The sequence below is a fragment of the Sinocyclocheilus anshuiensis genome, unplaced genomic scaffold (genome assembly GCF_001515605.1).
Source record: "Sinocyclocheilus anshuiensis isolate Anshui unplaced genomic scaffold, SAMN03320099.WGS_v1.1 scaffold2666, whole genome shotgun sequence".
Classification (NCBI taxonomy): domain Eukaryota; kingdom Metazoa; phylum Chordata; class Actinopteri; order Cypriniformes; family Cyprinidae; genus Sinocyclocheilus; species Sinocyclocheilus anshuiensis.
The window spans coordinates 22,859-32,741 of record NW_015555902.1 but is presented as its reverse complement, the minus strand read 5'-3'; the positions used below and the strand labels follow the sequence as shown (position 1 = coordinate 32,741).

Genomic DNA, 9,883 nt, shown 5'->3' with positions numbered 1-9,883 from the left:
GCTTGTAACACTCCAAAGAGAAAGGAAAACTTGAAATCGCATCATATGACCCCTTTAAACCCCAACTAAACAATCCAAAGGCAACAGTAGCAAGGAACCCAAACTTTATCAGGTGACAAAACAGTTAATCTTTGGAAAATGTGGCTCAAATCTTTATGCAAAGCCTGTTTTGTAGTGTTAATAATAATAATAATAATAATAAATTATACCTGTTTAAAGGCCAGTTCACACCAACACAAATGTACGGACTGACAGACTAAAAGAAAGTGTGATTAGATTTTCTGACAGTCATAGTTTTACATAACAATATTCATCTTGGTGTGATCAGGCCTTTAAACTTGTCACCATGATGTTAGGGTTTACAGTTACTTGCCTGTTGTGATTTAATTTGGCTAGAATGTTCTAGTTCTAGGTATTCTGAGTGGTTTTAGCATGTTGATATATGGTTGCTAGGGTGTTTTGGGTGGTTGCTAGGTTGTTCTGGTCTGTTACTGGCTCAAAAGAGTCTATCCCCAAGTCTCTTGATATCCCTCCTTCAATATCAGTCTGTGGGATTTATATTTATAGCCAGATATTTATTTCCCTACAAAAAGAACACAAAGTGCTGCTCAGGGACTTCCAGGAACACTTTTGAGTGATCTGTTTTTTTTTAACTAAAATGAGTCAGACTTCTACTTATCTATGTTTAGGGAACTGCTTCACTGCTGAACTGTTTATTTTATAATGAGCCTGATACAAGAGAGGAGCTGGAAATTACTGGGGAAAATGATTGAGTATAAGATGTTTTTTTTTTTTTACTTTAAAGCTGTAACATCCGTTTCTACGTTTTCAAGAAAATCTGGTACATGAATGTAATCTGCTGCTTGTTTGCTGTTATGTGGCAGCCATATCTGTCTTCTGCTCAGCACACACACACACACACACACATACACACACTCCCGCCAGATGACATTTCCCTTCTGCAGATCAGTCTCTGACACTGCTGACATGGATAATTAATAGCCCATAATCCCCTGGACGCTAACTCCAAACATCACTTATCAAATGAGCTGCTAAAGAGTGAAATTAAATTTCCAAACATTAGGAGAAATTAAATCATCAACAGTTGGCATCAATTTGTGCGTTATCCAATCTGTTTAATGAGGGCATGTGGATTACCATTTTCTTTTTAGTTTTTTTTTTAAAGAGAATTTGTTATCAAGATTATTGTACATATTTTTAAGAAAATAATATTGTTTCATGAAAAGTAAATATATATATTTATGGCTGGTAAATGTTCTCATTGTCAGGTTTAGCTAATTATTCATTCAGATCTTGAATGGTGGACAGTTAGAGGATGAGAAAATAAAATTGTATTTCACAGTCCCTGGAAGTTTTTTCTTTTTCTTTATCACAAATGCTTGTTACATTCGCTCTAAATTATCTTTGATGCTATTCGTGTTTATGTGTTTGTTTTCATGGGAATTCTAGCCAAGTGAATTAATTAAATAATTGAATTATTAGATTAGGTTTAAATGTAGAACGTATAATGCAGACAAAAAACATATGAGATAATGATATACACATATTCCATGTATGCAGGATCAGAAATTAACATTTCTATTAAGGGGTAATATTAGCTCCCTTGAACTGATTTCCAAGGACATTTTTTACCTTTTCAAAGGTTGCATTTTGGCAAAAACCACCATTATAATCACTGAAGCTGTCTACACTCTGAAATACTCTTTACTATTTTCTGCACTTTGTTGTTTATGATGATGAGAGAATTTGCAAATGCAGATTCAGAATTCAGTGAGTACACAGACTCAAAAACTTGTTCTCCACGATGACAAATCAAAACACTTCTGATTGTGTATGATTGGTTATTATGCTCAAAGCTGCAACCCGTGCATAAAAAGCTACTGTAAACGTAATGCCGCATTCGACTCTTTTCATTCATTTCACATTTCACTTTAATCAGGACAGATGTAATAGATCTAGCTTAATTCTGCAGGGGCATTTTTTGCCCCGTTATCTTGAATTTAGGGGGCATTTTTTCTTTTTGGTTACATCGTTGCCCCAAATCCCCAATAACTCCCAACACTGCATTACATATAAATCTGTATATATTTTCAATGAGCACCATGGACAGCGGCGGATCATTTATTTTACAGTGGGGTCCAGAAGTCTAAGACTACTAGTAAAAAATGCTTCTATTTTGCATTTTTATAGTTTAATAAAATAGAGCATTGCATTTTGAGTGAAAATTGTTGAATTTAAAAATGAACATGAATTTCAGAATGTCTAATTAGGTACTTGGTTTGAATAACAACAACAACAACAACATTAGAGCTCCATGAACTCCACAAGTTTGTGTGAAATCATGTCATTCAGCATGATTTGTATTAGATGCTGTTTGAAACATTCTCAAGGGTGTTTAGATGGACACCGAAAAATCTGCATATTTGATCAGAGACCTAAAAATGTTGGAGAATCTTAAATATGTATAATTTTTTTAAACACCTTTTATTTATTTATTTTCGTTCTTAAAAATTCAGCTTATTTAAAGGGTAAAATCATTATTTCACTGTGGTCTTTTTTTTTTTTTTGTAGCCCGCTGTATGTGAGGCATCTTTTGGCAGATTGATTAACAGGCATTGACAAGATTCAGCGCCGGAGGATCATGATCTGATCACACACACACACACACACACACACACTTGCAGAACATCCCCGGAGACTGAGAGTTGACAGATTTGACGTGGCTGTCCTCACTGACTGCTTTTGTGAATGTATACATCAGAGACAAGATGAGATCAAGCTATTGCGTGTTTGTATTTCTGAAGCGATTGTAGTGTGGACTGCATTATGAATGGATCTAGGTTATGCACAAACTCAATGCAGATGTTGGCAATGATGATTCAGGTAGAGATTTTGTTGGCTGTGTAGATGACAAAACATGTTTGTGTATGCATACAGCAGTTGACAATATGTGTGTGTGGAGGGTCATATTCATATCACATGCAAATCATATGCAAATTCCTGCAGAGTGAAGTCATTGTGTAAACCAGTTCTCTCTCTCTCTCGCTCTCTCTTTCTCTCTCTTTGTGTGTGTTTTATTGCATCCTCACATCTAAATTAATCTTTATATGTAAAGATACGTATTAATCTTTATATACTTTATATACAAATAAATTTTTATAAATGTTACCAGTCAAATGTTTGGGATAATTAAAAGGTTGCATTTATTTGATCAAAAATACAGTAAAAACAGTAAAATTTTGCATTTTTGTTCTATGACAAATTAATTAGATTACTGTGGTTCCTTAAAGTAACAGATGAAACATCAAGGCATGTGCAAAGCTGAAAGATGCAGGCCAGAGTGCAGACTGATGGCAGTTTCTCTATGGCTGCTGACACACTGACTGTAGCTTTGATTGACAGTTATGCAGCGATGACTCAGTACCTCTAAGTGCACTTTTTTTCTCCTTTTTTTTTATCTGTTATTATTTACTTGTTTACTTTCAGAGAAAAGTTGCCCCTCGGGCAACAATGTGTCTATGAAAAACATATGAGTCTTCAGATACACACACGCACACACATGCTCATACCCACACACCAAGTGTTAAAGAGATAATCGCATCAGTCTACTTACATTTCCTCTCTGCAAAAGTCGATCCAACATCAATGATCCAATTAGAGAGAGAGAGTAGATAAGACGCTAAAAGTAATATGATGTAGGCTACACCTATGGCAGTTGCAGGCTCAAGAGAGTGTGGTTGTTGTCTAGAAGCACCCTTAAAGGGTTAGTTCATCCAAAAATTAAAATTAGGTTGTTTTTTACTCACCCCCGATGCATCCTAGGTGTATATGACTTTCTTCTTTCAGACGAATCCAGTCTGAGATAAATAAAAAATTGTCTTTGATCTTTCAGGCTCTATCGTTGCACTCAGCATGTGTTGCAGTGCTTTGGTTCAAAAGACGTGAAATAAAAAGCGCCCTTCCATAAAAAAAAAGTGTCTCACACGGCTCCGGGGGGTGAACAAAGGCCTCCTGTAGCGAATCGATGCGTTTTTGTAAGAAAAATATCCATATTCAAAACGTAATAATCACTTGAATCTAGCTTGCGCTCACTGTTGTAAACGGAAGCAGTTCCGGGGGAATTACGTATCATTTGAGAGATAGGTGGTGGTAATGCACTTATAAGTCTGCGATCTGCTGTAAAGCAAGAAGAAGAAGAAGAAGAAGAAGACACGTCACGCGCTGGCTGTTGAGAACGCGCTCAGGACAGTTCGGACTGCAACGGTTTGAGTTTAAAATCTTCGTTTGTGTTCTACTGAAGAAACAAAGTTACCTACATCTTGGATGCCCTGGGGTAAGGATATAAACATAAAATTTTCATTTTTGGGTGAACTATCCCTTTACCCAGCCTGCAACACTCGAAAGAAGGTTTCAGCAGAAGCGTCCCAGCAAAATTGACACACTTGGAATGGATTAACGAACAGCAGTTAATCCATTTTGCAATCTAGTTTATAAAGAAGGGATGACTGCAGTGCGCTGAGCTGTAAACCAGCAGGAGACATTTTCAGGTCAGCGTCTTCTGCTGATAAGTGACTCTTTCTGTGTTCAGTGTTCGCGCCTGCATGACGCTTTACCCAGAGTCCTCAGCATGTGCGGACCTGCTGAACGGGAAGCTCTGGAGCTCATCCAGGTCTTAATATCCTGTCTCTGATTTTCTTTTTTTCTTTTTTGTCTATTTCCATTCAATTCTACTAAATTTAATTTTTATAGTGCCATCTCTTCCTTGTGTCTGATTTCTTTAATTCTCATACCCTAAAAGATGGATAATTGTTCAAACAATCAAGTAAATTTCAATAAATCTGCAGTGTGCTAACAAAGATACTCCCTGCAACTGAATATGCATACTTCTCTACTATATATGCAAAATGTATTAAAATGAGTAGGGTGTCTGAATATGCAGTATTCTTGATACAATATAAGCAAAAATGTATAATAAATAAATTTGGTTAAAAAAAAAACCTACATTTCGCTAAATAAATAGTTTAAAATTAAAAACGTTTTCGCTAAATGAACCAGTGTTGTTATTGTTAACTAAAACTATTAAAAATTATTTTTTTAAAATGGAATAAGCTGACAAAAATCAATATTAGATGACAAACTTAAATTAGAAATGCCTTTGCAACTAACTGAAATAATAAGTTGAAGTACTACATTGACAAAGCACATAACAAAATTGCTAAAACAAATTAGTGAAAATATTAAAAAAAACATTCAAAATACTAATAAATAGTATGTAATCTAATATAATATAATATAATATAATATACGTAATATAAACACAAATATTAAAAAAAAACTAATTCAAAATGCTAATAAATAGTATGTAATCTAATATAATATAATATAATATAATATAATATACGTAATAAAAACACAAATATTTACCTTCATATATTTTTCACAAAAATGCCTTATACATTAGAAGTCAGTAAGAGTGGGGACACAAACGATTCATTAAATCAGATTTTATTTAAAAAAAAATTTTTTAAATAAACAGAAATTATTTATAGAATGATTTGAACTTTGAACACTTTTTGCTGTTTACGTTAAAGCAACATTGTGAATATTATTTTAAAACCATTTTAATTTAGCCAGTAAATTTCAAAATAAAAAAGGGCATGTTATTCGATTAGTATTATAAAAATTTCCGTTCAAATTACTCCGAATGAATGCGTTGTGAAGTTCTGAATGCTAAATGCATAGTTATTTAATAAAACATGATGCCAGGTGACTCATAAATGTTGCATACTGAATCATACACACACAGAGTCTCTAACCTTTCCCCTCATGATATTTAGTGAGCAGTATGCTTAAGGTCACATTAAAAGTCATGCTGCCGTCTCTTCCAGCTTCACACATGCTTCTGAAGGATCGCATGAAATGTGGTAAAATGTTTATCAGCAATATATATACAGCTACTTTAAAATCATATTAAGATTCATCAAAACAATTCTCGCATACAAATATCAGCAATTATGATGAACAATATTTAATGGGCCAATCATCCATCACGAGGCAGGGCCGCTGTCACTGCTGCAACCCTGTCATCGTGATGAGATATGGCAATTACTTTAACCCTCTGGGGTCCGAGGGTGTTTTGGGGCCCTGGAAAAGTTTTGACATGCCCTGACATTTGTGCTTTTTTCAGTTGCTTATAAACATTTTAATGGCTTATAAAAATTTTAACATTTTAAATCTGGACAGCTTAACCTCAGTGTCACATATACTAGCTGCCCACTGGGATTTGGGTTTAGAGACCAACAATGTGTGAGAAATGCCATTACTGACCTGTTTTGATTGATAGTTCTGTTCTAATATACAAGTGTACAGGCTGCAAGCACATTTGCATACATACACACACACACACACATATGCAGATACATACACCGTTCATTGGATCATGCTAAATGATTTGGCTGTAAGAGGCTCATGGTTTCTGCTATCTCGTTAACCCTTTTCACGAATGAGCATATCTGTGTATTTACCCATTTACTCCTCATTCACTCATAATCTAGTGGCATTTGAAAGTATGTATGTGTGTGATCAATTTACAGATTTAATCCAGCAGCTCTAGATGCGTTCTGATGGGAATTTGTGTGTTTTTATGGAATGTGTGAGGTCTCAAGTTTAACCAGTGCTGAACCACATAAACATACTGCAGCTTACTGCAGATGTATGCACATATTCTATATACATATATATAGAGAGAGAGAGAGAGAGAGAGAGAAATTTAAGATTTATGTATTTGGATTTCATATAAAATTCCCATCAATTTGGAATACACGGTTTTAACATAAGCAAACTAATAATCATACACACTTTCTCTTTATAGCACTGTCCTGACCTATGTTCACATAACGTAAATGCAAGTGGGCTGGTCCCTTTCACCATTGGAAAAATGTGGGCCGCTGTTGAGCTCGGGAGGGCAGCGTCACTCTGCCCCTCTTAGTACGATCACAACCAATCTGTCTGCTGAATCCATGCACTAAATTTCAATAGATCCATCTCACTTCACAACTTAAAATAGTCTAGAAATGCTGAATAATGCAGAACACATTTACAAGTTTAGGACTGATTCAGTTTTTTCTATACAGTTCAATGTTTTCAAGTGGATTAATCTTTTAGTGCGGCACTGGCTCACCTGCCCATAAAGTAGACGAGCTGTTTCATTTGTGTATGCCTGATTATGCATCACATTACGTTTATTAGTTTGTTTAAAACTATATGATGTTTTATTAACATGGTTCGGGAGGCGCACGATCAGATAATCAATCAGTCTGGCCCAGGTGGCGCTCGTCAGCTAATCACCTTAACAAGCACATACGTGTATATATACAGCCAACTTACCTCAGTTCCACGAAAGTTTTCCAGCATTCGGTTTTGCTCCTTTAGCCATTATATCACAGACTCAACTTTTTCCGTACGACGGCGAGACCTGTACTGGGGATCTTTCGTATCCTCCGTCGCAATCTGCCGGCACTAGGCTCACTCCTTTTCCGCCAGTCACCTCCGCCGAGCTTCATCGCGGCCGTCGCTCGGCTCGACCAGCCATACGCTCTCCACAACACCGTGGCTTAACCTCGCTTCCACCGGCGAGACTTCCAACTTCCCCGACATCCTCGTATCATTCGGCCATGCCAATATATCCTCAGATCGGAAAGTGGATAGTATTGAAGGCGGAAGCAAACACTGATTTTTTTTTTCCCGACGAACCATTCTCACGGAGGGTAAACAAAGCTGATCTGTACGATCTATTCGTCATCCTGCAAATCAGCTAAGGCGGCCAATAGATCGAGTAAAGCCTCGAACTCGCCCATTCGACACTATCATTATCCCGCACAAGACCCGGCTCTCCTCGAGCTTTGGGTCGCAGCGGTTCTTAAACGAGCCTGGGCCGCACCCCAGTTCTCACTGCAGCAAAACCTCATTCGCTCCCCGCTTCGGCTCAACTTTTCACCGAGGCTCTTCCGGCCGCAGCGCCACATGTAGCCGGGCCTTCAGCTCACGTAGCAGTTGCTAGTGTGAGACTGCCTCCGCTAGCACCGCAGGCCTTGTTGCAATAATATTAAGTAAAGTCGCTAAAGGTAGGTCGTTTGTTGTTAAAGGACGTGATGACATTATGGATGTTGATGTCATTTTTTGTAACCAAGACGCAAAACTGCGTAGAACACTCAATGAAATTACTCAGATTTTCTGTATTTTGCTGTTTCAATACTTACTACTAATTGTGTGGTTAAGAGGAAAAGCATGTCTTTTTGTAATTTTATGATGTTGTCAAAATCATCATATTTCTCCTGCTACTTCTAACCTCTCCCTTTTCAGTGGTCTCCAGCTACCGTAGCACACTAGCACGAGGCTGCCTCTGCAAGCTGTGCAGGCTGCACAGGCTCTCCAGCATTTTCCCCCCGAATATCACAAGCCCCGTGGCCTACAGCTACAACAGCTGAAACAAGCACAAAGCTGCTTACGCTTGCAACATATGCCCTCACATCTCAGTCTTTCCTCCTGTTACTTATAATCCTTTTTCCTTTTCAGTAGCCTTCAGCTCCTATAGCACACACTAGCGTGAGGCTGCCTCTGCTAGCGGTGCAGGCTGCACAGGCTCTCCAGGATGTCACAAACCCCACTCCCTTCCCGTGGCCTACAGCAGCTGAAGGAAGCATGAGGCTGCCTCCGCCTCTGTTTCTAATGACCCCTTTTTTCTTTTTAGTGGCCTCCAGCTCCCATAGCAGACACTAACCCGGAAGCCGATTTAAACATCAGGCTGCCTCGGCTGACAATTGCAGCCCATGCACCTCTTCCTCATAGCTCCCCACTTCATTCAAAATTACGTTGTCTTCCAGATCAAGTTCCGGCTCCCCTCGAGCTTCAAGACGCAGCAGGCCGTCAGCAAGCCTGGGCCGCGCCCCAGACTCAGCTGCTCCTCACACTGCTCTGCCTCACTCCTCTTCTCAACCAATCACTGCGGCGCCTTCAGCTACAGCGCTGCACGCAACGTTGCCTGCTGGCGTAGCTTCCCAAACTCCTATCCTTCCCCCTCCTTTCTACCTCCGGCGGCAGACGTTAGCGTGAGGCTGCCTCCGCTAGCCATTCAAGCTCAGCCACCTTACTCTTACCCTTCCGCTACTCCTTTTTCCTATCAATGGCCAGCAGCCCCTGCTGCAGACGTCCAAGCAGGGCAGCATCAGCCAGCAACGCAAGCTTACTGGCCTCCTCCCTCATTTCCTTCTACCTCTTCCTACGTGCTTCCCTAAGCACCAGAGGCTAATCAGTGCGTGAGGCTGCCTCCACAAAAGGTTACGGCCCCTCCTTATTTTACCTTCTAACCCTTCTCTCCAACCTAAACCTCAGTACACATGATTTAAAGCTTTCCACCTCTCGTACAACCTGCCATTTCCCGATTTCTCCCTCCTCTCAATCACATCTTTCGTTTCCTACCTTAACACCTGTGAGATCCTCCAAGCCCGGTCAATCAAAGGTTATCTAAGCGGCATTCAATTATTATTTTTTTTTTCTTCACAAATTAATCTACGGTGCCCCCTCTCCTGAAATAAACCATTCTCAAACATCTTTTGATCAAAGGAATTCAGTGCTCTCATTCTCCAAGCCTGGACGCTAGACAGCCGATAACTTTCGACATCCTTTCTAAATGTATCCACATTCTCCCCACAGGGTACCACTCACTCCATACCGCTCGTAGACTCGACGCTATGTTCATACTGGCTTTTTGTGGTTTCCTGAGATGCTTGGAATTCACAATAACTTCTATTCAACCCCAAACTCCATCCAACCGTCTCCAACCTTTCCGTGCTTGACAGCGAAA

At 39.0% G+C, this 9,883-nt stretch overlaps 1 long non-coding RNA gene across 1 annotated transcript in view; it reads left to right on the top strand.

Moving 5' to 3' along the window:
• LOC107675920 (uncharacterized) overlaps window positions 1–9,343 on the top strand; it is a 17,736-nt gene extending 8,393 nt beyond the window's left edge. The window contains exons 2-4 of the long non-coding RNA XR_001632657.1: window positions 4,981–4,987; window positions 7,921–7,926; window positions 9,253–9,343. This is a non-coding gene — a long non-coding RNA (uncharacterized LOC107675920). The remainder of the gene's footprint in view (window positions 1–4,980; window positions 4,988–7,920; window positions 7,927–9,252) is intronic.
• Window positions 9,344–9,883: the final 540 nt, after the last annotated feature.